The following is a 26171-nucleotide window of genomic DNA, read 5'->3' on the forward strand; positions in this document are numbered from 1 at the left end:
ATGCTACATCCTGGGAATCATGAGCATTTTTGAGGTTTCCTCATTCTCCTTCCAGTATACTGCATGTCTAAATCCTACAGAAAGATGTTCTTAGTGATTTTTGAAGTTGTAGACCCTAAAATAAACTCACATATTTCATCAGGCATGGAAAAAAACTTGCTATACACCTGTTCTGCACAACGGAGTGTCAAGAGGGACTAGGTTAATCGGTGTCTCCACCACAAACCCAGCCCCTGCCGCATTACCTGGCACATAGTAAATGCTCAGTGAATACAATTTGACTAGTTGATGGAATACCTTCCTTTTGTCTTTAAATTATTTCCCAATCCTCTCTAACCTCTTCTACATGATAAAGGTTTGATTTTATTGAGAAGTGGCAAATAAAGGCTTTAGATCCCCTGGTGATTAAATACTAAAATCCTCCTAACAATTTTTTTGTTGTTGTTCTTATAGGGCTGCATGAATTCGAAGGGCATTTATAATGCCTCATAATGCTCTAGGATGTTAGCCAAGAACTCCACCATCGCTAGGAGTTTCAAAACCTTGAGAACTTTCCTCCTGGTGTGTTTAAGAGCATTCAAGCTCATTCTGCGCAAGGAATGTACTGGCTTACGTTGACATTTTTGTCTTTGCCCACCTCCCCCCTAAGTAGCACCACAGTTTCTTTTCAGGGTCATACACGATTCCAGCTGCCTTTTTGGTGTGCAGAAGATAGCCCTACGTGCTTCCTCCAGCTCGCCCGACTCTAATAAGAGACAATCCGCACAGCACAGTACAGTTTCCCAGCAGGATAAAAGCTAGTTTCTATAAGGTAATATTTCTCTCTTGAGAAAGTATAGTTTGTAACTCTGGCACTATCAAATTTCCAGGTCATCTTTGCTTGCTGGGAAAAAGAATGCTTACCAAGAGAAGTTGCTCCCTGGAGAGAGAAGAAAGCAACAATCACCCGCCCTGAACTGACCCTTGTCCTGGAAGGATGGCTACAATGAGCCCCCCGGGAGGCCACAGAGGTTTGGGTGACCACAGAAGGGAAACGGGATGGCTTGCACAGCTCTCTGTGAAGCTCTTGCAAACTGACCAATGCGGTCATCAACCACGCTCTGATCATTTTCAAGTCATTGAAGATGCTCGGCGGATTAAAAGGATATGGCACTGACTTTCTCAAATGCACACACACACAGAATCACTGAATGCCATTTTCAAGGGCAAAAGGAAAGAGATCTGATAACTCTGCAAAGGAACAGAGACTAACAACAGCAAAAAACAGATCCGCCACCCCTACTACCAAAGGACTTTTCCTGCTCCAGACCAGCCATCTCTGGTAGTCTCCTGTCCCTGTAGCGGGGAGAACACGGAGTCTCCCACTGCATCTGCTTGGCTCTACCTCCACTGAAACCCTTCGCCAGCCCATTTCTTCTTCACCAGGTGAACCTCGGAAAAGCAGGAAAGATCTGTGCCAAGAAATGCTCACATTTCCTTTGACAGGACCCTCATTTCTTAAAGTACATACTTATATCACATTTCCAGTTTCAGCCTATCCCAGAGGACACACCAAAGCAACTTCTTTGTGGCCTTTGAAGTTTATCTTAATGTTTCCAAAATCTAGATAGACCCAGTGAAGGGACTAAAAGCAATCACTTCGTGTGACATCGCCTCTTGGATGACTGGTTCGGGTTGAGGTTTACGACATCATTATTTGGTGCTATTTACTGAATGTCTTACCTGCTCTATTATCTGTTTTTTCACATGTGTGCTCTTTTTGATGTTTAATTGCTTTTATTTACCAAATGTCTTATTCATCATATTATCTGGTTTTTCAGATGTGTTCTCTTTTCCACTGCAATGTAAAAGGAGGCTAGCCTACCAAAATTGGTGACTTGCTGAATAACCCAAGAACTGTCGAACACACTGCACAGTTGCGTTCTCAGATTCCATAGCTAGTGACCAGCATTTCCTTCTGTTTTCATCCATGCAATCAGTGCTTTTTGGTGAGAACTAAATAATTTAACTTCAAAAGGAAATTTTAAACACTGACAATTTATTTGATAAGATTCAAATATTTCCATATATCAAGTCACTTCAGTTATTCAAAAAGACTATTTCAGTGTCCTCCCTTCATCCTCTACAAACAAATAAACCTTTAGAATCTTTTATAATTTAAAGAAGTTATATTAGTGCTGAAATTTCCAAAAATACCCATATGGATACCCATATACAAATACCCACATATAGTCTAATATGTCCACAGGAGGAGTTAACAATGTAAAATATTTCTAAAAAGCATAAAATCAGCAATAGATTGAATGAACATAATGTCTTACAGTATTTTGGATGCTTATGTTGTGCATACTGCCATTTTTTTCCCCCAAGCAGTATGGGACAGAAAAAATATTTTGATTTTGCTATTTTATTCCAAGAAAGTTTAGGCTGGTAGGAGCTGGGGTCGTGGCTCAGAGGTAGAGCACGTGCCTAGCATGCGCTCTACATAAAGTAAAAAAAAAAAAAAAAAAAAAAAAGCACCACATAAAGTAAAATAAAGACATTGTTACCACCTGTAACTAAAAAATAAATAGATTTTTAAAAAAAGTTTAGGCTGCTTTACTTGGGGCCAAGCACAGACTTAACTAGAATTCTCTAATAACACAATTCACTGTATAGATTCCCATAAGCCACGGGACAGATCATGTCCAACAAAAGATCATAACCACATACAAAAAAGCTCCTCTAGCAGAAGATACGCCTCATTTTTCTTCCCAAACCAATGTATAGAGGAGAATGTATTCTCTTTTCCCTAAAGACTTTTCCTTTCTTTGTACACAATACTTTGGCCAGTTTTGTAACTTTTGAGTTTTAGTCAGATTCACAAACTACATATACTGCCTCAATCAGTTCAGGTTGCTATGACAGAATACTGTATTTTGGATGACTTAAACAACAAATATTTATTTCTCACAGTCCTGGAGGATGGAAACCCACACAAATGTGGTAGGGTTCTGGTGAGGGCCCTACTTCTGGTTAGACCCTCACATGACCTTCCTTGGGGCACACACACACAGAGTGAGCTCCTATCTCTTTTTATTATTTTTTGTTTGTTTGTTTCTGTTTGGGGTGGCAATAGGGATTGAATCCAAGGATATTTTACCACTGAGCCACATACCTGCCCTTTTTTTGTATTTTGAGGTCGGAGCTTACTAAGTTGAGTAGGCTAACCTCAAACTTGTTATTCTCCTGCCTCTGCCTCCTGAGTATATGGGATTACAGGTATGTTCCACCACACCTGGTCTCCTTCTGTTTTTATAAGGCCCTTAATCTTATCATGAGAAACCTACCCTTGTGATCTTATCTAACCCTAATTACCTTGCAAAGGCCCCATCTCCAAGGACCATCATACTGCAGACAAAGGTTTCAACATTTAAATTTGAGAGAATACAAATAATCAGTTCCTACAACTTACAAATAATTTTATGTCATCATAAATCAGTTAGGCACCTTGATGAACTCTTAACCGTGATGCAGGTATGTATGTGGGTGTGTGTGTAGACAAATTATCAGAGCTTTTTTTTAGATTTTCCTGTCTGACCTCTATTCAAGACCTGATTTTTTTTTTCAGTTACAATTATTAAGTAATAGCTTTATAAAATCAGTTTAACCAGGTAATGTTCTGAATGTTACAGATGAATCAAAAAAAAAAAAAACATTCTAAGGGGTTTTAATGTTTTTGTCCTTTTACCTTAAAGGTTTTAGGTTATAGAAGGCCCCATAGAAATCAAAAATCTACAGACTTGCCCATGTTCATGCTTAACTGATTTCACTGGGGCCAGCCCCTGTGAAAGAGGAACACAGCATGGCTCCTCTTCAAGGGACTGGTGAGCTGAGAAGAAATCAGTAGATGGAAAGCCAACTGTATAAAAAGCAAGAACCTGTCAATATAACAGAAGGCCCTCGAAGTCCACAAGAGCAAAGGATCAGGACCCTGAGAAATATGGGATAAGATGCTAGATTAACATTACTGGTTGCTTCTTAGTATCAGCGCCCCTTTGGGTGGGATTGTCAGAGACTGACTGCACCTCCATTACAGGTGTGAGTTCCCATAAGTGTAACCCACTTGGCACAATCCAAGCTCCTTTTCAAGTGCTGAATTTTCTTGATTATTTTCCTTTGGCTAGAGAGGCTGATTCAAAGAACCTAAATCTGTCCAGGCAGCCAGCAACCTACTATGTTTGTTTGAAAGAAGCCCTCTCTCCACCTCTGTCTTCTTTCCATCATGAATATTTTTTCTCTTTCTTTTTCTTTTTTTGCTACTTCCTCTCTTATCACAGACCTCTTGGTGTTTGAGGCCCATGGTTCAGTATTTAATTTTCTTCTCTTACCTGCCTACTCTTACTTCCTTAGCAGTTCATCCAGGGCTACAGCTTTAACTATTCTCTGTTTTCTATTCTGAGATATTTACCACTGGCCTAGATTTCTCCCCCAAAGGTGGATCCTAGAGCCCTCTGCCTACTTGACATCTTCACCTGCACATCTAGAAGACTTCTCACGCTCCTTATGTCCAAAGCTGAAACTCAAGTCACTCAAGTCCCTATGGCTGTCTTGTCCAACTCTTCTCTTGTTTGTCCTTCCTGTGGAATTCGTCTTCTCTGCAGAATTGATCCCACTTGCTTCTCTCTCATGCCTTCTGTTACCCCATTTTCTTGGATTTCCTGCTTTCTTTCTGGAAACTCCTCATTCCTCCATGATGGAAGAATGAACCTTTTCACAAAGGTGACTGTTCAGCAGGGCTGTATCCATGGACCCGGTCACCGTTCATTCTACCGTCTACCTGTGAGAGATCTCATCCTGTCCTGTGACTTCCCTCACATGTAGGTGCTAAGCCACTGATTCCCAGAGTTCTTTGTCCATCTCAGACCACTGACCACATCACTGACAGACTCCACACCCTATACACCGTTCCTCCAAATCTCACATAAATTGAATTCATCTATTTCAACATAAACTCTTGCTCCCAGGCTCCCTGTTCATTTGGATGACTCCATGTAATTCCTCATCTTTTTCTTTCCTTCACTTCCAGCTGGTTTTCCAGTCATTTCTCCTTAGAAGAAAGCTGTTGCTGCTTACCTGGGCTCCCAATCTTAAGTGCCATCCTCTGCCTTGTCCCCTTCACCAACTGGCCTTCGAATTGTTTCACTAACCAATATTTCCATTAAATGGTCTTTTGTACTAAGCAGCCCACCTAGGGGGCATTTTGAAAATGTGTGTGGGTGTGGGGGTATTTTGATTATATCAAAGACTAGGGGGCAGTGTGAGCATTTAATAGGGTGGAGGGAAGCTAGACACCCTATAATATCTGGGGCAGCCACACTTCCTACACACCCTCAAGAGTCTTGCAGATAGTCCCTCGTGTGCTGCTAAAGCATTTGCACATTGAAAGAAATTTCTTTTTATTTCTTTTTAAAAATTAGGGCCTTCGGTTGATTTTTTTAATGTGTACATAGGCTGCTTTGCATATGGATTTCATGTCAGTGTAAAAAAAAAAAATGACAACATAGACTATTTGCTACAAGAAGGCAGCCCTTCTCAGCTACTGCTGGGGATTACCTGTCAGTATTGCAGGTTGCCAAATGGTGGTCTATATACCTGTGTGGCCCGTATGCCTCGTGTAGTCCATAGGCATGTTTTGTTTGACTTAGGGTTGCCATAAATTTCAGATGAACAACAAGTCATATTTTAACGTAAGTACATCTCACACAATTATTGGGGTATACTTATACTAAAAATTATTCATTGTTTATCTGATAGTTCAAACTTAACAAGGTATTCTCTATTTTTATTTGCTAAATCTGGAAAAACAGGGTTTTTTTCCTCTGCCTTCTTCTCTTTCTTTTCTTTCATTCTTTTGTCAATATTTAAACTCAATAATGGCTTTTCATATTAAAATTTGAAGCTCTGAAATTCTTGGAGGGGTGGGGGGGGGCGGGGAACAACCCAAAAGGTCTAGGTTTGGTCTGCATTCAGTTGGAATAGAGTGGAGTTCTTCCCTTTGGATGGAGCCTGCTCATCAGAGGTCCCCAACCCCATACTCTACCCCAATTCTGAAGCTGAGCAAAATGCTACCACTAATCCAGCTATTTGCTATTAGTAACTGTTACAGCTAAGAGGAAAGTGAACTATTTCTTTTATTCATTTATTGTTTCTATTAAAAATAGAAAAATAAAAGAGAAATTAATAGGGCCACGTACTTCCAAAAAAGCAACAAAGAAATACATTTCTTTGAGAAAGTGAAGATTTTTTTGATGTGTTTTCTTCCCTTGGACCAGCTTAAATTCAAAGATAAATATAAGTTGAGAAAACACAACAGACATGGCAAAATCACTAGTTTAAAAAAATATTCCACACTTTTGCATTTCTTCTTTTTGTTAAAAATTTCCCCTAGCAGTGATTAAGTTGGGAGATGATGGAGAGAAGATGAAAGGGAAAGAAGAGAGTGAGTGACCTGAAAAACACAGGAGTCAGAGTCAGACATGTGTGAGGTATAAATTTTAACTGTGTGAATTTTCTTTTAATTTCTAAGACCATTTCCCGGCCAAGATATATTAGGGTGAGGGTAGAGTAATAGCCTTGTACTGCCTCAGAAAGTTGTGAATGGTCAAGAATGGCGTGAATGAATTGCCCAGCACTACTCTGGAACAAAGTAAATCTTCAAAAAGTGTGAACTGTTTCCTGTGACTCCCATTTGCCTGACATATCTGAAGGCTGCTTCCTGCTTCTGGGAGGAAGTTACAGGAGAAAATGGAGGAAACCACTCCTGCTCAAAGCAAATTACTGATGCTTCCTGTCCTAGACATTAAGCAACATTCCTTTTGCCTTCTCCTACCTTAAATGGCCCCCCTGAAATAGCTGATTAAGGACAGAATTTGGGGAGTGGACATTACCAAGGGTCTCCACTCATATCCCTGGTCCCTGTGGCCTGCGGAGGTGAGACACCCTGGAGAGTGGTTCTCTTCCTGCTGCAGGTCCCAGGGCTCTGAGGAAGGACTTGGGGCTGTTGTTTTTCCCCACCTTGACTTTTCTGTCCATATTCTGCCCCTGGGGATTCACAGTGAAGGGGATGATGGGTGAGTGTGCAATCCCTCTCACATCCCTCAGAGCTGCTTTGCCTAAATTTGTTTTAATTTGGAGACTACATAATTCTCTTTAATTCTGAATATGCAAAAAAAAAAAAAGTTCAAAAGCTACCATTCTAATTCAAATCTCACATTTTACATAAATGGAGACCAAGGACCAGAGAGGTTATGTAGGTTGAATGAGGCCACTTAGCAGAAGAATTGGGACCAGAACTCAGGCCTTCCGAACTTTCAGCCCAGTGTTCTTTCTGCTAAACATTGCCAGGGAAATGATTATGTCAGAGCAGCACCCTTGGATCAGACTGCAGCAGGACTGCAGAGCAGAGCAGGTTGTTAGTTGGTGCCATTTTGAGTTAGCCAGGGCCTCCCTTGACTGGTTCCGACCCACCAGCTGGATCAAGAATGCAACCTTGACCAATGGTCAAGGCCCCAGGGATGCTTCAGGAACTCAGGCCTGCTGTGCCTGCTGTCGAGGCAGGTGCTCTGAGCACCCTAGGCATTTTTACTGCTTACTCTGTGCACATTGCCAAGTGGTCAGGGCAGAGTTCATTTGGGGAATTTTATTTCTGAAAATTATTTCATTAATGGAACTGAAAGGAACATTGCATTTTCTAAAGAGGGCAGGGGGACAGTCTGCTGCAGTCTGACCCATAGGTGCTGCTTTGATGATCCCTGATGGTTTAGTTGAATTCAAGAGAGAACGGTCAGCACCATTGGGCACCTATCAGTGCAAGAGACATTGCAGCCTGCTTTCAGAGAACCAACTGTAACTTCATCTGTTCCATCTGATCCAAACCTCCCGCTGAGCTAGGTCTCATCTCTACGACAGAGGTGAGGACACTAAGGATCTGAGAGATAAGGCAACTTGCCCAGTGTCACATCAGTTTGTGGACTTTGCCACAGCCCTGCCTACAGCTGGATGCCCCATTACCCAGCAGCTGGCCCCATGTGGCATTTTGGCTGATGGATAAAGTCACTCATACAGACTCTTCCCTTCCCTGCCAATTATTTTATGTGTGCTGCACACACTAACTGAAAGAAAACGTTTCAAATAGTACCCTCCCTCTGAATATCCAGTAGGAACGATGGAAGGGCTTCCTGCTGAGGTAGGGGAACGCTTCCCTTGAGAAGGGCCCAGATGCATTAAGTTTTCTTTCACTTTTGTCCCTTTTCTTAAATTGTCTAGGGCCTCAGTAGGGTGGCCCCTACACAAGCAGCATGTCCATTGCCCTAGAAAAGATCATGGCACCTCACTTGGAGACCAATCTGGAGCAACTCTCCATATCCCACCTGCAGAAAGAGAAGGAATTGTTCTCTCTCTCTCTCTCTCTCTCTCTCTCTCTCTCTCTCTCTCTCTCTCCCTCTCTCCCTCCCTCCACACACACACATGCACATGCACACACATGTATATAAAAATTTTGTGGGAGCTATTAGTGCTGTTCACCAACTATTCTCAGCTCTGAGAATGTACCTTTCTGGTCCACTGTGGGAGGCGGGTAATAAGACTGGCTCTGGCCAATGAATTCCATGAGAAGTCTAATGTGTCACTTCTGGGCTGAAACTTTCACTGTTGGCATGAAACCCCTCAGAGTTCTTATCCCCTCTGCAGGTGATCAGTGTGGCTGCTCCATCACCTGGATCCATGAATTTTCACCATGAACAGACTCCACCCCACCCCATAACCTATAGTTATAGTGGCCATAGCATAAGCAAGAGCTTTTTAGCTGTTTTAAGCCCTGGAGAATAGGGCTGTTTTTTAATGTCGCATAAGCACTCCAGCCTGGCTAATAGACAATTTTAGGGCCAAAGTCTCTTTGTGCATATCCCATTTTTTTTCCCCTCCATAAAACCTAGGAGGCAAGTACTATTGTCATGCCCATTTTGTGGATGAAAAAGCCCCAGCTGAGAAAAATTAATTAACTTGTCTAAGAGGACTGCAGATGGCTGAGACAGTTTTTCCATTCCACATCTCTGTGGCTCTCCATCCTGGTCCTGATCAGCACTCTATCACTGTTCTCTCTCCTTAGGTGCTTTCTGAGCCAGGGCAAGAATAATATTTGTTACCCATGTTTCCCAAAAACATATTTTGCTTCATCGTGTCACTTAGTGATGCATGTGCACTTTCTTGTTGTAGTCACAATCCTCATGGTAAAAAAAAGGAAAATTTGGTTTTTGACAAAGAGAGCATCATAAATTATGGTTTAATGGTTGGCATTCTATTACTTTCTAGAAAATATGATCTGGCAAATATAAATCCTTCTCACAGCAAGCAGCCCTCAGCTAAGAAAATTCGTTTTATTAACCAAAAAATCATTCTTAGAATTGATGGCTGTGTAGATGACCTTTGGCCTACTGTAATACAGCAATGTGTCTACCACAGTAAAAATGCCAGGGTAAGACAGGTCCCACAGAAGGCAACAAAGAAACAGCATTCCAAAGACAAATGCACTTGAGACACTTATGACAGCCATGGGGAGTGGGGGGGGGAATCAGTTACAAGAAATGACAGTGTTTTGGCAACTTCAGTTACTTTAACTGACAGGACAAATAAAACTAATATAAATTATTTTTTTTTAAAGAGCAAGTCCTAAGAGGTCCAAATATAAATCAAAAATTATTTTGGACTTTGACTTAAATCTTCGTTTTCAATGCTCTGAGGTATGCAGTTCCCTCATACAGACAAAAACCTTTCTAGTTCTACTAATTTTTCTTTGGTTATTTGATTTAATCTGGGTTTGATTCTGCTGCTAATCCTCTCAGACTTACTTTGTCCCTCAGATAGTCTCTTTGAGGCATATCCTCATCTGGGTAGGTTTATGGCTAAATGCAAATCCTCCGTGAATTTAGTAGGGAATACACAGGGTCACCTATTAAAAGAGCCACTGTAGTTTTCCGTGCCTCCTGCTCTAATGAGATGATAAGATCTTATGACTTTTGGATATTCTACATTTGGACCCCAAAATCTGATCATGACAGTATAAACTATCTAGGTTTACGTTCATATTTTTATTTCTAGAGGCAGAAACAAAAAAGTTTTAAGCTATGTTCATATTTACTCTGTGAAAAGAAATCAAAACCCCAAATACAAAGTCTCAAAAAGTTGAAGGAATCTTCCTTTTATTTCTTTCTCAGGAAGCATATTTATTCAAATGGGTCAAATGCTAAAAATACCTCCCCTGATGATCATTCATTACCTAGCACGTCACTGCTAGAATTGGGATGAGCAGATCCTACTTTGCTGGTCAAAGACAAGGATATTGAGATTCTAGCTTAAGAACAGGACATAAATCCAGGGGCTTTTGAAGTCTTTAGTGGCTTAATGTTCAAAACTTTGCTTCCCCAAGATGAAAGTTCAGACACAATTTAGGTCAAAGGTTAAAGAAGGCTGCCACTTCAGGGTTTGGAAGGTTTCAGCTGAGGCCAGTTCCGTCCAGGCAGGAAAGATGGGGGATGAAGGAGACTTAGCTACACCTTCAGTTATCTGCTTCTGGTTTCCTTACGAACTAATGTTCATTAAATTCCTCTCTTATGATAGAGAATAAAAATTCACAACTGTAAAAAAAAAAAAATCCTACCTTTATTCTAGGAAATGAGGTCAGCATTCTCTTCTCCTGCTGTCAGTTTTCTGCATCGTGGGGCTCTCAATGAGTCCCAGTATTTATGAAACCGTGCTTCACTAAACTTTTCTTCTTCTCACATCTGAAGGCTCCAAGGTCTCTTGGTGAGGGAGAGATTGAGTTGGCAGGTGTTTCTCTTGGAAGACCCCTAAGAGAAGACAGTGGATCTGAGGTGTACCTTTGCACAATCTTGATTTGGAAAGGAAGCATCCCAAACATACATGCTGCATGCAGAGATGCCACTACCACATAAAAGCTTAGCAGCATGCAAACTTTACTTTTTTTGCAACCCGTTTTAATGAGATTGGATTCAGTGGTGTAAATTTTACTAAGCCTGCCTTTAAAAAAAAAAAGAAAAGAGAGAGAGAGATTCATTCACATTTTTTTTCGGACTTCTGGTTTTCTCCCCACATTCATCAATATTGCCACTTAGCACTTTTGTGTTAATTGTAAAGCCCAAACAAGGATTTTCTTATATAAGCTGTAAAGACAATGGTGGTCTCTGGATACAGTTCGGAGGCTACAAAGAAGAGTCATACAGACTGTAGATGTCAGTGCAAATACAAAAAAAAAGTAAATCTTTCCCTGCACAAGCAAATGAGGAGCCATTCAGGATTTCCTCCACGTGCATGGCCTCAGAGATGGAGACAGGGTTCCCAGGGCAAGATTTTTGTAAAGGAGGACTCAATAATCAGCACAAAAGATGATTTCACGTGTGTGGTCCCATTGCTAGAGCCAAGACATCAGAGCTAGGAATTCTTAGGTCCTGTGATTACATCTATTGCCAACTCACTGTGCACTGGAGCCTTAGTTTTTCTCCACCCCCATTTTTCATAACTATAAATAAATACAACTCAGTCATGGGGCAGCATAATAAACCTGTGGGAGGGGTTATGTTCCCCCTCTATGTTAGCCAGCCTCTTAGAAATGCTTTTATTTTTACCTTTTCCTGTTATCATGGATAAAACAGGGCAGGGCAGGGCCAGGCATGAAGCTGGCACCCCAGAGGGAGCAGATATTCTTCAGGTCACACAGCTGTGACCCTCGTTCCCTACTTCTCTTCTCACAGTCAGCATTGCTAGCAAAATCCTGGGTGGTATGGTGTTTTGGGTCTCTGGACCAGAGTTTGAGTAGCAAAGAAATAGAATGTACCATCCAATTGCCCCTTACTCCTTCCTAAGCCAAGAAGGAATACAATTTTGTGCTGAAGAGTGAGATCCCTAAGCAGAACTTTCTTGTTCAAGTACTGATTCCAACAATTGTCAGCCATTACAAGTGACGTTTATTTCCTGTAACTAAACTTCGGGACAGGATGCTGAGTACTGACAGAGAAATACTGAGCACTGTCTGGGAAACCAGATGAATATGATGAAGGCCTGAAATAGAACAACACTAACAGAGGTGATTCTGAACATATTTGCTCCAGGAACACTAGGGAGGTCAAGTCACCAGGATTGATCAAGGGTGGGAAGTGATTGAAAGAAAGAAGTTGAGGGCGATTCCCCAATTTCTTCTGTGGACAGCCAGGGGGAGTGTGTTCCATCCACTGAGTATAGAAGGAGTGAGTGGTAAGCGAGGAGAGGCAGGGCTGGGGAGAAGTAGTGGACACGTTTTGGGCACATTGACTTGGGATTCTAGGCTGAAGACACAGGTTTGAGAGGGCTCATGGCAGGAGACCATCAGGGTGACAGAGAAGAAGCCCCCAGGCAGACATTCACAGTCAGGGACTGAATGGCAGAACAGAATCCAAAGAAGAGACTGAAGTGTGGGCAAAGCAGAAGAACCCAGGAAAGTGTGGTACCATTCCTCTGGCAGCTTGGGAAATTGTAAGGCTGACCAAGACGGGTGGTAGGAAGGAAGAATGTTTTGGAGAGAAGTTAATACGTGCCATATTGGAAACACTGACTTTCAAGTTGTGGCACAATCAAGTAGGGTTTGGAAATATATGGTAGGAGTAACAGCAAAGCTAGGTAATAAACTTTGAGTGATAGCAGCATTTAGAAGCAATCACGAGAGACCAGAACAAAGGCGAGGGAGCAGCAACTAGAAAATATCTGGGGAAGAGGATCCCGAAAGTACATATAGAGGTTATGCATTGATGGAGGTAGAGGCTAAAACACAGTGATTGACAAACATAGGGGTCAGGGGAAGTTTCACAGCAATCTTGCAGACAATTTTCATTTTAAAACGGTGTTTTTGTTTTTAACCAGGAGTGGTGCTGCATGCCTGTAATCCCAGTGACTTGGGAGGCTGAGGCAGGAGGATTGCAAGTTTAAAGCCAGCCTCAGCAACTTAGTGAGACCCTGTCTCAAAACATAAAAAGGGTTGAGGATGTGACTCAGTGGTGAAGCGCCCCTGAGTTCAATCCTGATACCAAATAAACAAAACAAACACACAAAAAACTGTGGTTTTTGTTTTAGAAAAACTAAACAATTGACATAGTAGCACATGCATACAATCCCTGCGCCTCAGGAGGTTGAAGCAGGAGGATCAAATGTTCAAGGCCAATCTGGGCAATTTAATAAGACCTTGTCTTAATAATAATAATTGAGATCAATCCCAACTCCTGGGATCAATGTTTAGTATTTCAAAAAACAAAAGCTTCCTTCATGTAAAAATCTAAAAACTTTGAAAAAATGTTCATGCAGTATCATACGTATTAGAGATTGACAACATCCATGAAACTGGCACCGTGGCACAGGTCTCTAATTCCAACAACTTGGGAAGCTAAGGCAGGAAGATGGAAAGTTTGAGGTCAGCCTGGGCAAACTAGTGAGAGTCTCTCTCAAAATAAAAAATAAAAAGGGGTGGGAATGTAGCTCAGTGGTAAGGCACCCCTAGGTTCAACCCCATGGACCCCCAAAATTAAATAAATAAATAAAATAAAAAACCAAAAAAAAAAAAAAAAGAACCAGACAAATAAAAGCTCCATGAGAATTTAGAGAAAACATTTAAATCTGCATCTTCGTAACTCTAAAAGAACTTTCATTAATTGAAAAGTTCAATAAAGCAACTCTTTTGTAAGTGAAATAGCCAATAATTGGTCTGTATACTTTTTGACAGACCAGTGCAAATTGCTAGCTGATTTTACAAAGTCCCTGTGTGCCTGGGGCCCTAGGACTGCTGTTTTGGGTTCAGCCTAAATTTCTGCATCAGCTCGGAAGATGTGCCTCAGATTATAGCCTCAGCTACTCTCTTAACTGTCCCTCTATTGCAGTGAGCAGAAAGTCAAGATCGGCCCCTAGATCAAGAAATATTCAACTGTTTTAGTTGAATGTTTTCAACTAAAGTTGAAGAAACTAGAAGGTTTTTTCCTAATGTGATAAGGAACATAGTATGCGTTGGGGTCAAAATGAACAGGAAAACATGGGACACGACTTTGTCCTGTTCATCTTGACACCCCAGGCTGTCCCTCACCCAGAACTCAGCCCACTGGGACACTTCACCCATGTTTGTTGAGTGAAAGGCAACATGAAATACTGCATCTAGCAAGCTCTGCTCAAATCCCACTACTTCAGAGGGCTGAAGACACTTTGTACTCATGGATTTCTATGTAAGCTTTTAATCTTGCCATCTTCCAATTATTATTATTCATGTATTGTTTGTAATCATTCTCTTATTAAGTGTGTGTGTGTGTGTGTGTGTGTGTGTGTGTGTGCACGCGCGTGGATGCTTGCAAATATACACAGGCTTTCCTCCCTTGGTTCACTGTGGGTCCTCTAAGTCAGACCCTTTGCTTTAAATTCTTAGACAGGTCTAAGCGCAGCAGTACTTAAGACTATACTAGCTGATGAAATCTCTCTCCCCTCCTGGACTACACTGTTAAATATTTTAATCATTTTTCCAATAATTCTTCTGCCCCTAGTTTATATGCTTTGCTACTTCACAGGAAAATGAAAGATTAGACATATCCCAGTGCTATGATTTGGTAACAGAATGAATTTCTAAAAGGAGAAATATGTTATTCTTCTCTAGAAGCCTGGTAGAGACTCTCTGCTGCAAACTCCCATGGACAGCTGGCGGCTGTACAGTAGACGATGTACCCAGCCAGCGGGAGCTCTTCCCTGTCCCCCACACACCACACTTTAATTCTGCAGCTAGCAGGTGCAGCCATGCTCCCTGGTTTCACAAATACCAAATATGTAATGAAAAAGATCTAAAAGCCACAATCGCAGGCACTAAAAGCCTTCCTTAAGATTTATAGAAAAATAGGCACTTCCTTCATAAGGATTCGTTGAAGATGCTCTTTGGAAGAGGAAAGTTTTCCAAGTCAGAGAAGATTGAATCAGTTCTGCTAAATTTAACAAAATTTTAAAACGCTCAGTTGCCTTTAGCACTTAGGGAATTGGAAACATCAAAAATCAATCAAATCAATCTCTGTCTTAACTGTGAGAACAATAAATACAGTTTTTCAGACAATTACTAGATCTCAATGTTATTTTTTTTACTAGTTTAATATCGCATTCAATTATGTATTCATTCGACAAATATTTATTGAGCATCTACTTGTATCAGGCACTGATCTAGGTGCCAAGGATACAAGTAACAAGGAAACAAAATCCCCAACCCCAGTTAATCATTATGTATTAAACTAATACTGGCTTACAGGTGTTATATTTCTAAACTAAAAGAACTTACTAAGGCATTCATTTTTGTTTTTTTTGTTTGTTTGTTTGTTTTTGAGAATTATGGGCTGTTTAAAATTAAGAATAACATTATAATAAATTAAGAAAATAATTTTCATTTTATATAAAAACTGAAAAATAAAACCTAAGTTTTACATATGGGGCATATTGAGCCTCAAAAGAAATCCACATTTTTCCTAATTTTTAGGCCTCTAAGACAGAATCTTCAGGTCTTCTATAACATACAGTCTGATTATATACTAGATTAATTTTAAAAGATCTTTCCTGTAAGTCGTAACAAAGAATTCACTTACAAAACTTCTACAACCTACCAAAAATGACTTCCATTCCAAGCTCACCAGTTTTATGTCTGTAAAGCTCCTGGGATGAACAAAACTTGGGGTACAAAGCCTTTAACTCAAACTCAACAGATAGCTGCGTTTTGAAAAAAAGAGCTTTTGACTGATGGATTCCGTTGGCCTACACATTGACCTTGCTGTTCTGTTTCCCGAAGCTGTTCCTGTTGTGGTTATTGTATTAAAGCTCAGCTATTGAAAACCTGAAGCTACACATCATAGCCTATGCTTATTGCATGACATGTTTATTATTTTTCTTTCTGTTGGTTTTATGGTGCGTTCCCACGGTGGCGCATGAGTAACTATATATATTTGTTCTCGGGGTGTGTGAGTTGGCTCAGAGATAGACAACTGTGCCAACTTCACCTGTGGTTGTAAGCTTATTAGAATTACAAGAACCATAAAGGGCTGAAGCCCTAAGACCCTTGAGTAACATGACCTGATTTCCCTAGCTGTTGGTTGGTTAGTTTCCCTCCCTTTGTTTCAAAAAAGAATCGATGGGTTATGTTACAGAGATTGCCAAGTTCCACACTTAGTTTCTTCATCATTCCTTCGTAATTCTCCCTTTTCAAAAGAATAGATTCTTCAAAGGCATCAGTCATCCCGGTGTTTCCTTTAAAAGAAACTCCATACTTGTTGATGGATGTAAGGAGAGAAAAGCCAACTCTTTTGGTTAATATTGTTGGTTAATATTGCCTAGTTACCACACCTGGGCTACGCTGGAGGCTGAGGCAGGAGGATCACATGTTGGAGGCTAGGCTTGGGCAACTTAGCAAAGCCCTGTCCTTTTTTTTTTTTTTTTTTTTTTTAATTGTTGGTTGTTCAAAACATTACATAGTTCTTGATATATCATATTTCACAGTTTGATTCAAGTGGGTTATGAACTCCCATTTTTACCCCATATACAGATTGCAGAATCACATCAGTTACACTTCCATTGATTTACACATTGCCATTCTAGTGTCTGTTGTATTTTGCTGCCTTTCCTATCCTCTACTATCCCCCCTCCCCTCCCCTCCCCTCCACTCTTCTCTCTCTACCCCCTCTACTGTAATTCATTTCTCCCACTTGTATTATTTTTCCCTTTCCCCTCACTTCCTCTTGTATGTAATTTTGTATAACCCTGAGGGTCTCCTTCCGTTTCCATGCAATTCTTAAAACAAAGTTTTAAAAAGCAGAGATGTGGGAATATAACTTAGTATTAGGCTAGCATGTGTGAGTCCCTGGTTCCATCACTACTACTGAAAATAAATAAACTTTAAAAAGAAATTGCCCAGTTAATATAGGAACAGTTATTCTAGAGAAAAAATAGTTTTAATGTTTTCTTAAAATATATATATATTTAAAAAAAAACAGTGTGCCTCTAGTTAAAAGGCAATCTTAGATAAAACGGAAACATCTACTTGGTTAATATTTTTGAGGTCTGCTACTTTGTCACTTTTTTTTTTTTAACTGCACTTGAGACTTTGGCTTTCTCATTGGTTCTTGATTAAAATTCCTTGGATTGCCTCAAAGTACAATCCCTTAGACAAATTTAATTGCCTTTAAAAAAAATGCCAGCAATAGAAATCCCAGTAGGAAAACACGCATTATTCGAGAGAACAGCAACTCTGGAAAGACAGTTTTGTTAGTGGAAACACATTAGTCTTTCACAAACTAAGCAATGATGATATTTACAGAGCAGTTTATAAAAGGTCAAATGCTCTTCTGCCAATAAATGATGCATTTCCTTTTGGGAAAGAAAAGCAGGGACTCCAACAGGTTTTTCTAAGGGAGGTGGTGCATGGATACTTTCAGGATTCTGACACTTTTAGGGTACATAAATATTTTTAATTGTTTTACTTCAGTAACAGAAAAATGTTCCCAAAACTCTGGTAGTAAACATAGAACTTTTCTTTGCAGTGATAATCCTCAATTGCAAGATTTGGATGATAACATAAGATTTTAATTCTTTCCTACTTTTTTTTTTTTTTTAATTTCTGCATTTTAGTTGTACATACTGATGGGATTTGTTGTTATATATTCTTCCAAATACATAATACACAATACAACAATATCATTTAGCCAATATCACTCCCTGGCACTCATGATTTTAATTTTTAGGCCAGCATTTCCCAAAGTGGCCTCCACTGATGGGGGTGTGAAGATGATTCTCCCCTTTTCAGGGGGATCTGGGCATCATTCAAGTTTGCAGAAGGGGCCGGCAAAGGCAGAGGGCGCCACCGTGAGGCCCCCATTTCAACGCTTGTCATTTCAATTGTGGAGGGTTAGAGATCACAGGGAAGCAGAGCTATCTGTGGAAGAGACATCAGACAGTGTAGTAAAAAGGGTAATCCATTTATTTTTAGAGAAGTTTGCACTCTGAGATCATACACGCTGCAGATCACAGAAACACATGCAAGCATGAAATTTAATTTTTAGTAACTCTTTCCTGGGGCTTCCATAGAAAGCAACAGTGCAAGGAAAATGATAATCATGACAAGGCAATTATAGAGGGTTTGAGGAAAATGGAAAACTTTGAAAACATGGAGTTTAAAAAACGTTTTGATTTAAAAAAAATAATGCAAGCTGCAACACTTTAGCTGACAAGAGTGGACTCCACATCACAGAGACACCACTTATAAACTTTAAAATAGTCAAGAAAGAATGACGGACATGTTTTTCTCCAGTTGTGACATTTTCCCCCTAGTGATTCAGAATCTATAAATGTGATAAATATTGACTTACTAGGCTTCCAACAGATGGAATGAAACATGTAGTAAAACAAAAGCAATACATTTGTGCTTTAGGCATGAAATGAGTGGGAGATTAAGCCAGGGCTTCCCTGGATTATTAAGAGGAAGCAAAGTGGATAATGTTGTTTATGCACAACTGCATGCCATTTTCAGCAAATAAATGTAGAAAATGGAAGAAAGTGAGAGAGGAAGGAGAAGTGGGGTGGGGGGAGAAGGAAAGAAAGATGAAAGAAAGACCCAACTTTCTTTTTTCCAGGGTGATAATTCTTTCCTTTACTTTTCAATTTTTAGAATATATTACTGGGGGGGGGGGAACAAGAATAAAAGTTTCTGTCTTCTTAAAGTTTCTTGACTACCCCTCTCAATAGCATATCTTCCACTAACACTCAGTGAACATTTGTCTCAAAAGAAAATTATGGTAAGAAATAAGAAAAAAAAAATAGTAGTACAAGAAAATCCTGAGTTACTTAAATTCCCCATTACTTACTTAAACCCCTCCAGCAGAGGATGAACTTTCCAAAGCTTACACTCAAATTTTCCCTGGAGGAAAAGGGTTCAATGAAATGGAAATTCAAATTGTAGACATAGTCGTTAAAAATTAGGACCAACACTTGAGTAAATTCTCCTCCATTAACAAGCTTTGGGAGCTGGACGTAGCTCCATGGTAGTGGGCTTGCCTAGCCTGCGTGAGGCCCTGGGTTTTGTCCCCAGCACCACAAACATACATATCTCTGGAAAGAACTTTTAGGGGAAGTATAGGCTCCAATGGCAATTTTTCCTTAAAAGCACTAGATAACATAATATAGGAAGAAAGTGTGAAAATCCATTTATCGATGCTTTGGGTTTGACTGCTGCCTTTTGTGACAATGATGTCATGCTTCTAGTTCCTATGGAAAGAAGGGAAACTCAAAGAACTAAGTTCTTCCATGCCAGGTTTTCCAAACCAACACGACGGCCACAAAATAATTTGTCAAATTGTCAAAATTTACGGCCATCCTAGACTCAGGAAATTTCAACCGAGTTTGTGTCTTCGTACGGTGCTAATCTCACTCCTGGAGCTGTAAACATGATGGCCGAAGTGACAGCCTGGCTACAAATCCGTCTGGCAGCTTCATTAGACATCTCTCGCCCGACTGATTAAACTGCATTTAAGACCCACTTTTATTTTTTCAAGCCTTTTGTTTAAATTAAAAGGTCGTGTTTTCAAGCAAATGATCTGCTGCTCCCTTCAGTCCAGGACCATAATGCACAATTACATTATCACTAGTGTTACCAGAACAGCAAGAATATGATGCCCAGGCACAGCCACCAGGGGCTCCTCCCATGGGGACAGCCAGGATGCTGGGGGAGGGGAACTGTTTATTTATTTTCAATAGAACCTAGTGAGGGGGACCCGGCTGGGGAACATTCAAATTGTTGTTTACTAACAAAATCCTAATGGCCTCTCAATGGGCAAAATTGGTTCTATCCATAGGACACACCTGCCATGTCAACATCTATTCTTTAAAATTTTGGCAGTTTTTTTTTTCTTTAAGTGGACACCTTTTGATAAACCTTCATATTTTATTACTGACTGCGTTAAAATCAATCAAGAAGTCTACTTTTTCATAGCCTGGATTATTTCATTAAGAAAACAAAATGGAAACACATGCCACTCTTTAAATAGTATTTGCTAACTTTTTGCAAGAGGCTCATATTGTATATTAAACAGGGAGCCGGTCTACACTCATGAGCCCTGCTGCAAGCTTTCAAGCTGAACAAGGAAACATAGGAAACCTCCTTTACTTTTGCCTGTGATTTTCTGTGAGTGTGCACAGCAAATGCAGAAGATCTGAGCGATAAACCACCACTAAGCCATTTTAACTTCATGGGCAACTGCTGAAAGCTGTTACCCATACATTTCACAGCAGGCCCAAGAAGAAGAATCTAAAAACTGGCAACTGTGGTTGTGGGGGAAATCTCTGCCTAAATATGAGAGGGAGAAATTGTTTGCAGCCTGCTTTTGCCTCTGTTCCACATGTTTTGTGTTGTTTATGATGTCTGCCTTTATTTCATAATGTATTTACCATGCCTCAGTGTGAGGCCAATTCCTTTGTCATGAAGTTGATGAAAGAAGAGGGGTCAGGAGGATCCACACAGGTATTGGGATTGATGCTGGGAACTAAAGTCCTATTTCCTAGTGTTGATATTTTTCATTTGTTAGTTATAGAATTTTGAGCTTTTATCTGTTATTAAATTCTATGCAAAATTGATTTTTGGATTAGATTTAGTCCCTTTTTTTTTCTGTTTTCTTTTACTTTTTCAATTATAATTAAATCCTCCATAATCATCAAGGGTTGAGTAGAACTGGTGTTGGCAAACTCCTACTGAGCATCAGTAACTCAGTGTGAACAAGGTTAGTGAACCATATTAAAAGAATAGTATTGCCTTTTCATTTTCATTTCAATGAGATTCAACTTATAATAAATAAATTTGCATATTGATACTGCAAATAAAATCCAAAATTACACACACACGCATACACACACAAACACCCCCACATGTACATTTTCACCTACTTGGAATGTAAACAATTTCCATTTCTCTGAGAATATTGCTAAGCTATCTGCACCCAAAGACTATGCTCCTGAAACGCATTCACATAAGCCTGTTCCTGGGAAACTGCTCCTGTCGATGTGTGCAGAGTTACACATGGGCCCCAAGGAGAGAAGGGAATCAAGATTTTAAACTATAATCAGTAACTTTACATTCATTTCTCTAATTTTCTGATGCTCAAGAGATACGAAACAAAACAAAAAATGGTGATAGAATATGAAATTCAGATAAAGTTATCAAATTTTTTTCTTAGTGCAAATAGTATAAATTAAGTTTTAAGCACAACAATTTTTGATTCTGGTAATCAAACTTTAAATTCATAATGAATATATATCTTTGAAAGGTATAGAATTTTAAGATTGGTCCAATTGCAAATTTCATTAATTAAAAAAGTTAGAGTTTACCATTAAACAGGTTTTTTAAAATCTCCATAAAAAGTATTTTAACACATACTCTAACTTAGGATCACTTTAAATGTTACAGGAACATGTCCCTGTTATACTAGGCTATGTATATATAAGAATGCATCATAAGGAATTTTACTTTTATGTATAATTATAATGTACCCATTTAAAAAAATCCATTAAATGTCCCTAGTAGTTTTATGCAATACAAATTCCAAAGTAATTCCCAAACGTCACATTGATTTAAATTGCTTAAATAAGGAAATGTATGTAAAGTGCTTCTGTATTTCGTAAGTTACCATGTTGGTTGTTGTTGGCTATTAGAGTAGTTTTTAGATAAACATCTGACTGTTAATGACCAACATTAACTGCTAAGGATTAACATTTTACAACTTTTATTCCAGATTGAATAGTTTAATAAAATAAGCCAATTAGTACTTCTAGAATGCCAAATAGTTAATAAATTACAACAGATACTTTAACAATAGTTTTCAGATAACAAAATGTTAAAATTAAGTTAATGCCAACAATTGTAGGTATAAAAGTTTCCCCAAAATAACATTGACAAATTGGCAGAAAGAAGAGAAAACATTTTTCCAGCCTTTCCTAAGATATTTTTCCCCTGGGAGAAAAAAAAAATCTATTTTCCACTTGAAATATCTCTGCAAGTGGTATGAATCCAAATAACTTAATAATTTGATTCATTAATCACATAAGCTCTAAATATGTGTTTTTCAAAAAATATATATTAATATTGATGGGTATATTTAGCAAAACAATATCAGCTATAATACAAAAGCCATTTTGAACAGCCTTTTTAATAAGGTAGGAGATGAAATATGTGTTTTTCAAAAAAATATATATTAATATTGATGGGTATATTTAGCAAAACAATATCAGCTATAATACAAAAGCCATTTTGAACAGCCTTTTTAATAAGGTAGGAGATGAAAAATACCAGCACACAACCGTATGTGTTTAATTAGGAGGTATGCTGTACTTAGGAGCATTCTAATGAATAATAAATGATGTTTTATTTCCTGTGCCTGAGACACAAAGCCAAATAATCAAGAATCAAAGCAACTCAAAGTATTAGGTAACAATCAGTAAACTTGGGCAAGATTCTTTTTCCCTCTCAAGTTTAATTGGCTCATTGTTCCCAGGATATATAAACCATGGGGTTGGTGGCAGTGCTGAAGTCTACTTCTATAAAGGAAGATTAACATATTCTGGAACTTTACACTAATCCTTGTTTTGAGTTAACTCAAGCAGATTGGATTAGTAATTCTTACCTACCACCCACTAGAAGGGACCCCAGCTTCTTTTCTTTGACAACCGGTGGCATTGTACACCTTCTGTGCATTATCTCCCACTGAAAACATTCTCGCAGGAGAAACTGTGTTGGGGAGAAAGAAACTGTTTTACATGGGGGGTCGGGGGGTCACAAACCAGGGCTCTCGAAGCCGAAGCCAGTAGTTTGTCTATTATCAGCTTGGTGCACATTTGGTTAATTCAGGCGGTTATAGGGTGTTTGGAGGAGTTCATTAAACATTTCCTCATCAGTGAGTTGGCTTGTCCCCTCCCAGCAACTGGGAAGGGCTCTGCGGAAAGGCTGGACAAAAGCCTTCTTCCCTAGGGCCCGCCTGGAACCTTCCTACTGACTGCCCTTCTTTCTTTCCTTCTATTCCCAGAACTTTCAGATATGCACCCCAAAAAGTGAACTGAGCAATCCTCTAGGAAAATGGTTATAGTCCTGTCCTCATTAATACAATGACTTCACATACCTATTGATGTGGGATCTTCATGGAAAGGACAATGTCTAAAAAAATTCAAGTTCCTGCCAAACCCTGCAAGAAAAATGCCCTCAGCCTGCAGGTTCAGATGCCCCAGGCCTGCGTGCATCCCCATGTGCCTGAAGAATTTTTTGATTTGCCATTTATGAATAAAAGCTTTAAAATCCTTTTTTATTCCTACCTTTAATTTTCTAAAAATCTTAAACGGTGAGCCACAACGATTCACGATTCATGTCCTTTCTATAAAGAGTAATGTCATAGAAATCCACTGCTGTCCTCTTTTTCTTGGTAGCTTTTGCTACAGCACAGCCAGATGGCCCTTTTGTAATGATGGGACATAGTTAATAACTGGTTTTACTATTAAAAGTCATTAGAAATGGGAAAAAATATTCCATTTTTCTGTTGTATTAGTAAAGTCTAAATATTAACGCTTATTTTATTCCAAGTGACCAAAACAATGTAATTTGAAGCAGAAGTGCCAGTAAACTTACTGAATTAATAAAAAAAAAGTGAATTGGATGTTTAACATTACTTTACCCCCATTCCTTTAAGTGAATTCTAGCCAAATGAAAACAACTGTCAACTAGTTATTAAATGAGAAGTACTAATCTGTGATTTTGAGGAATTTGGAAGGGGCAGAGGGAGGGGTAATTACTTAGCATCTAAGTGGCCCCCAACACTGGCAATTTATATACAATCCCGCATTAAAAGGGTGGTAGTTTCCCTGTGGCACAGAAGCAGGCTCTGAGAAGGTGCTCAGGGCCAGTCGGCAAGCACAGGCCTTGACCCCCAGTTACCTGGACTTCAGGCCACCTATTGTGTCTGTTCCAAGCGCCTTCTAAGCATTAAAAAGCAAAAGACTCTGAGCAATAGTAAAAGGATGAATCTGAATGCACTCCCATGACACTCCCTGAAGGAGGGAGAAGAAGGAGAGGCAGGGCTGAGGGGTGCACCTTGAGCAAGACGCCTTTGCAGGAGGGCAAAGAGTGGGTCTCAAAAACATGCTAGGCAGCCAGGTAGCTGGAGATAACGAAATCTTGGAGACTTTTTTATGAAGAGATCTCCAAATGTGGAGGTGAGGGCTCCGACAAGGAACATCGCCTGCTTGTAAGTTATGCTGATCCTTCCTTCCCTTCCCTTCTCTTCCTCAGTCTTCCCAATACTCTTCAGGGCTGGCCTGGAACCAAGCCATCTTCCTGATCCTTATGGGAAATCCAAGAATAGCCTCAGTCCTAGACCCAGACCCTCTCACTGGGGCCTCCATTCTGTGTCACTGGCTCTGAAAGCTTGGTACCACGGCACTGTGCCCATCCTCCTTCTCTCCAGCTTCTCTGTGGTCCTCTACTGACACTAGCTTGGAGGGGCCCTTCACTGCTAGGGTCCTCCACACTGGCCTCAGATAGCAGCTCTCCAATGTGGCCTTCTGATTGGTCCTCCAGAGCCCATCCTCCGGTGCAGCCAGGCCACCCTTCCTACTCTCTCTTCCTGGGATGGGGAAGTCCTCCTTCAACCACATTCCAACTGAGGGGGACTGGGAGTCCTGAGAAGAATAACCCATCCACAGCTTTGGTGTGAGCATCAGCTGACTCTCCTCTGTTGTCTCACCCAACCTTCCCTCAGACGGGGTGGGGTCAGGGTGTGTCCTTCTCAAAACTTCCACCAGGGTTGCTGCTCCTGCTCCTTCCTCCTTCACCTTTTCACCTCCTTAGGAAAGGAAAGTGAAGAGCAGGGGAGACAAATATCAAAATGAGTTAATCTGGCCAGAGTAGAAAGGAACTCAGAGGCCCGTGGACGAAAGTGAGGAAGTAGAACAGGAAGGAGGCGGGAGGGGATCCTCCAGGTCAACTCTCTCCCTGCTAAGGACACTCAGGAATAGGAACGAGTCAGGGACATCTCCCTTGGTCTGCTTCCCTCACTCTTCAACTGCCTCAGGGGTGGCTCTAGAATCCAAGATACCCAAGTTGCTTTCCTTCTACGAAGAAAGACACGTCACAGGGAAGAGGAGGAGGTGAAGCTGCCCTTCTTTAAGTCAACCTTCTTAGGTTCTTCCTGGTCCTAAATAAGAGCATAATGGGGACAGGCAGCCCTCAGCACAGAAAAGAGATCCCCCACGCACCCACCACTTGTGCGTGGATACAGGCATCTTAGCAATTTCCTACTTCATTTCATCTCCTCTCCTGGATGTAACGTGTACACAAGTAACACAACTTGCTCACATGTATGCTCAGTAACCAGATAGGACAGTTATGATTATGCATGCATGTAAATTTATTAATGTGGCATCTGTTCTGGATTAATACTCTAAAATGCTTATCTATGGCCGATCTTCAGGGGTTTGCTTAGTTGCATGGGTGGCGGCTCATGCCTTGAAGTTAAAAGGCATATCCCTTGCATGCATGTGTGTAACAACTATCTCCTTGCTCAGGTTGTTTTCCGTGATACTTAGCGTGTGCTGAGCACCTGTATTGTTGTATTCTGTTTGGGACAGATGGTCCAGCATGAAGAAGACCTAAATCTTGTCTTGCACTTTTGTAGAAGACAACAAGATACCCAAAAAGGAAACAAAGTTGAAGGACAAAGCATTATCCAAGATAGTGCTATTAACATATGTCCATATCTTGTTCATGAGTGATTATGACCCTTTTGTTCTCATAAATGTCCATCTTTAAGTGAGAAATTATGTAGTTACTCTGTTAGATGAGCGTGCGCGCACACACACGCGCGCCTCACATATACATGTGCATGCACAGATATTACCATCAGTCAAACACTTAAGTTCTCATTAAAGAAGTGCCTTTCAAAGCAATTCTGGGCAGGGAATAAAGCTTATTGTGGAAAGGAAAGGAGTGAATAGACTGAAATCTTTCCTCATATGTCAGATGCAATGCCTGCAGTGGGGAAGAGCAAGCCAGCTAGCCTTTATGA

At 40.2% G+C, this 26171-nt stretch overlaps 1 long non-coding RNA gene across 10 annotated transcripts in view; it reads left to right on the forward strand.

The window, feature by feature from the left end:
* LOC110597880 (uncharacterized) overlaps positions 1-26171 on the forward strand; it is a 297780-nt gene that overhangs the window by 208556 nt on the left and 63053 nt on the right. For 4 of the 10 annotated variants that reach the window (XR_013438899.1, XR_013438922.1, XR_013438920.1 and 1 more), the window contains one exon: positions 870-20706. The exons of the other annotated variants lie outside the window; for them this stretch is intronic. This is a non-coding gene — a long non-coding RNA (uncharacterized LOC110597880). Of the gene's footprint in view, positions 1-869; positions 20707-26171 lie in introns of those variants that run through there. 10 annotated transcript variants of the gene reach the window in all.

The sequence above is a fragment of the Ictidomys tridecemlineatus genome, chromosome 5 (assembly GCF_052094955.1).
Source record: "Ictidomys tridecemlineatus isolate mIctTri1 chromosome 5, mIctTri1.hap1, whole genome shotgun sequence".
Taxonomy (NCBI): domain Eukaryota; kingdom Metazoa; phylum Chordata; class Mammalia; order Rodentia; family Sciuridae; genus Ictidomys; species Ictidomys tridecemlineatus.